At 43.8% G+C, this 4,503-nt stretch overlaps 1 long non-coding RNA gene across 1 annotated transcript in view; it reads left to right on the plus strand.

Moving 5' to 3' along the window:
• The window catches only part of LOC104940977 (uncharacterized), a 5,091-nt gene extending 834 nt beyond the window's left edge, over window positions 1-4,257 (plus strand). Inside the window, exons 2-3 of the long non-coding RNA XR_797851.1 lie at window positions 213-281; window positions 4,119-4,257. This is a non-coding gene — a long non-coding RNA (uncharacterized lncRNA). The remainder of the gene's footprint in view (window positions 1-212; window positions 282-4,118) is intronic.
• Window positions 4,258-4,503: the final 246 nt, after the last annotated feature.

Below are 4,503 nucleotides of genomic sequence, written 5' to 3' on the forward strand. Positions count from 1 at the left end.
GGGGTGTGTGTGTGTGTGTGTGTGCTAATTGAATACTGGATGTTCCCTGGAGGCCTGGAACCCATCGCTGCACAGGCCTCCTTTAATTCTCTAAGTACAGCCCTGTTATTAGATCTGCCCCCACCACCCTTTATCACACACAGATGCAGACGTCCACTGTCTCCCCCCCCTCCATCTTTAATCCTCCTGTGTTATTCCTCTTCCTCCTGCAGTGGCTGGAGAACTGCAAGAAAACCTTTGGAGACAAAGAGAGCAACCAGAGAGCCGACACTCACACACAGGTAGGAGCAGTGAGGTTAGAAACAGCCACTCAAACATGGATACATGTGAAGTTTCCAATAAGGTACAAAGTGTTTCACTATGTTCCAGAAGTAAACTAAAGGAGGTGTTTCAGGCAGGGGAGGGAGTGTGTGGGAGACAAACTGCTTATGGAGAGAACACAGGGATTTGAGCGTTATCAGACCATTGACATGCACTAAAACCTATAGGGGAAAAGCAGAATAGAACCTCTTTAAGCCATAACACATTGTGAAAAACCACCTCGCTAACTCTCCTGCTAACGTCTCCTACCTGAACCCAGGTGTCGTGCACTTGCTGAACGAGCTGCAGATTAAACGGCATGTAGTGCTCCTGCATGTCCTGTTAGATGCTGCTGTGTACTAACAACACACTGTCTGCACACAAAGCTGCAGGAGTCTCTGCCATGAGATGTTGGATTGTTTATTTCTAGTCTTTTAATTTCTCTATTGTACAATGCCTTGTCTCTTTATGCTTCTGCAACGCAAACATTCCCCAAATGTATGAGTTGACATGTCATTCAGTGAGAAGCCCCTTTAACACTTAGCTAACACACTGTGCGTATTCACTAGGGAAGGAAGCTAACTCTTGTGCTAACTCAGATTAGCTGGAAGTCTTTACTGCTGTTGGTTCAGTGCTGACGTGTAAGCTCCGCCCACAGACCATAACCTCTTCTCTGTTTCTGACTCTTGCTATCGCCAGGAGAAGCTCGACTCTGATGAGCTTCAGCACACTGGTTTAACAGTTTAGATTAGCACACCTGAGTGCTTTGCATTGACTTTGTATGAAATCCCGTAAAACTCCTCGTCTGGTCCGAACACCCTTTCAAAATAAAGGCTTGTGTTCCTCTGATGTGTTTGTGAGGAAGAGGAGGAGGAGGAGGAGGAAGGAGCTGCTTCCTGTCTCTGCCATGTGTCGCTCACTAATTCTGGATCTCTCTCTCCTTCTGTTTCTGTTGTTGTGACCTGCTCACCTTCTTGCTTAGCAAATGGAGAATCTAGCAGTAAGTGGTTCTCATATTATAGACTCTTGTAGTCATACGGACAAACACTGACCATCCCCCCCTCATATCTACCTTCATTTAACCCCCCCTCACTCATTATGATTTATTATCCTGTATGGCAACATGGGCTTTTCTCTGTTGCTAAACCCTTCATTATAAAAGCACCTGATTCAGTCTGCAGGGAGATCTGTACTTAGGTTTTCTATGGACTCTGAATACTAGGGATGTGCCCAGAACTCATACCTAGTGATGCCAAAACTTGATAGGCTACTCGTTTTTCTGCAGACCCTCAGATAGTATCTTTAGGACTCCAGACTAACGGCATCCTGGGGAAGATAGAAAATGTGTTTGGGATACAGAAAATGAAAAATATTCCCTAAAGATCCTACATTGTGATCAGCTAATCTGTGTTAAAGTGTGCAGGAGGGCTAGCTCACTTTAGCTGTTAGCCGCTAGCCGTTAGCCGCTAGCTGCTAGCCGTTAGCTGTTTGTAGCCAGAGGTCAGTGTAACATCATGGTGCATTCAAGCTCCATTCAGTAAAAATAAATATTGAGTAGGGGTATATTAAATCGTTTTCATGTTAGTGTTTTGAAATGTTATCCCCAGCAGTATAGGATAGAAATCAGAGGCGTGTTAAACTTCCTAACAAAACCAAGGATGCTAGCGCTAACAAAGCAGTGTTTGTCGTTGATGAGATTTGTATTATTTTATTGCAGTTGGTATTGAATTGGTGTTGAGTCATACCAAATGTTACTGGTATTAGTCATTTATTTTACATTGACATCCCTGCTGAACAGCAAGTCTTATTCCTAACATTCAAAGCTTTATTTAAAACTACAAACAGCTTGTACAGATGTCAGAGTTTGTCAGAGAGCTCATTTTGTCGTCAGGATTTCATCTCTTTCTGCATGTTTATTCTCCCTCTCATCCGCTGAGCATCATGTCCTCCTGGATCCGGGTCTGACCTCTCGGGTGATTTGGAGGGTTTCTGATCACATGACTAACTCTGGTAGATTCAGGGTGTTTCTCAATGTCGAGTAAAGCTGCTCCAGAGCCACTATTTCAAGCATACTACGTCATCGAGTGCCGCCGAAGTACTGTTCCAATGTCCAGCATACTTGGAATTCTACCGAGCCCGGCGTCCTTCGTTTGGGGACATTTCAAGGCTGCACATGTGTAGACTCCGTGGTCTTAAAATCCCCACAATGCTTTGCGCACGGACCAATTTCCCCAAATCTGGAGAAGCCCCTCAATGCAGTGCGCAATGCCTCAATGAGCTCAATGTGGGCGGAGTTTCACAGATGACGCGTTGCATCCTGTTTCCCGGGTAGCAGTTCTCTTCCCTCCCTTCAATCTAACCCTTCCCTTCCCCCCATCCTAACCCTAACCACTCCCTACCTTTTTACCTAATCCTAATCTCTTCCTTCCTTCCTCCCACCCAAACCCCAAAACCTCTCCTACCCCTTAGTATTATTTTTGCCACTTCTAATCAGTTCTACTTTAAACTCTCTCTTTTTCTCCATTTCCTTTTTGAATCCCCATCTTTTCCTCCCCTCCCTTATGATGTAGTTGTGTTCATGTGTTCATATGGTTCATAACCATGCATGAAGGGTGTTAATGGGTTTAATTTGAGTTTTGCATTTTGAAATGCCGTTGCCCTGGCGACAGATCCCTCGCCATCAAGTTAGTTCAAAAGTTTGCATTTAAACTCAAATGTAACACAGACCTCAAGGTATCATTATATTACCGGTATCATTATATATATATATATTAATAATATAACATGTTACTTTTGTGACTGGGTAAGTCCACAACACGGGAGTCGGGACGTCACGTGCCTCAAAGGTTGAGAAAGGTTGAGCCCCGCCCACGTTGAGACGTTGAGGCATTGCGCACTGCATTGAGGGGTACTACCAAATCTGTGGCGAAAAATGTAAGGCTGGGCTTCTCATGTGACGCACACCTGCACACCTGTTCCACTCTTCGTTTTCCGAATGCCAGGAAGTATTCTTGCCTCGCTTCTGAAGCAAGACGCTCGGAAGACATGTGCTACCAAGCAAGCGTACTCGACATTGAGAAACACCCCCACTTCCTGCTCACACTGGACGCCATTTTAACCCTTTCATCTCCCCCCTCCCTCGCCTCGACTCTAACCCAGGAAACCATCTAATCACATGATCAGCTGTTCAGAGGTCAGGTGGTTAGAGGTGTGTGTGACTGCAGCAGGAACAGAGAGGAGGACAGGAGGAAGCGGACAATGTGTGTTTAAACTCCTAACACATTCAGATTAGATTTACCCTTCATACACAATATGTTCCACACTTCACCTCGCTGTCAGACAGACCTTTTTAGGAAAGGTTTTCTGTCTTTTTCTCAAACATTTCTCACTTTTTGCTCACATTTTTGAGTATTTTTCAGTCATGTAGGTCATTTTTGAAAAATATTCAAAAAAAATTTAATGATCCTTTTGCTATAATTATTTATAACTTTAAAAAAAAAAAATATGAAAACATTTTTTCAGAAAATATATATTTCTTTCTTGAAATTTCGATAATTTTTTTGATTTTCTTTTGCATTTTCTTTTAAAGTTCTCACATATTTTCCAACTGTGTGACTTTGCCGTTACACAAACAAACAAATAATATAAATTGTAGGAGTTCAATGAGGCTTCCTGCTGGAGCTCCTGTCCGTCTCTACTGCAGGTTTCACACCGACTGTAGAGGAGACTCCTGACTTCTCATCCTATGAACCCCTCACACACTTCTCCTGTCATTAAGCTGTGTGTGTGTGTGTGTGTGTGTGTGTGTGTGTGTGTAGGAGCTGGAGTTGTGTCGCCGGCTCTATAAGCTCCACTTCCAGCTGCTGCTGCTGTTCCAGGCGTACTGCAAGCTGATCAGCAGAGTGGACACAATCAAGGGGGAGGCGGAGGTGAGACACCAGATATCATTCATACGTCTCTTTAGATCTGACTTTAAAGGTCACCTATTATTTAAAATCCTCTTCTTCATGTGTCCTCTACATCAACATGTGTCCCCTCTTCTTCATGTCTCTTCTACATCAACATGTGTCCCCTCTTCTTCATGTCTCTTCTACATCAACATGTGTCCCCTCTTCTTCATGTCTCTTCTACATCAACATGTGTCCCCTCTTCTTCATGTCTCTTCTACATCAACATGTGTCCCCTCTTCTTCATGTCTCTTCT

Source organism: Notothenia coriiceps, unplaced genomic scaffold (genome assembly GCF_000735185.1).
Source record: "Notothenia coriiceps isolate Sejong01 unplaced genomic scaffold, NC01 NC01_scaffold00002850, whole genome shotgun sequence".
NCBI classification, from domain to species: domain Eukaryota; kingdom Metazoa; phylum Chordata; class Actinopteri; order Perciformes; family Nototheniidae; genus Notothenia; species Notothenia coriiceps.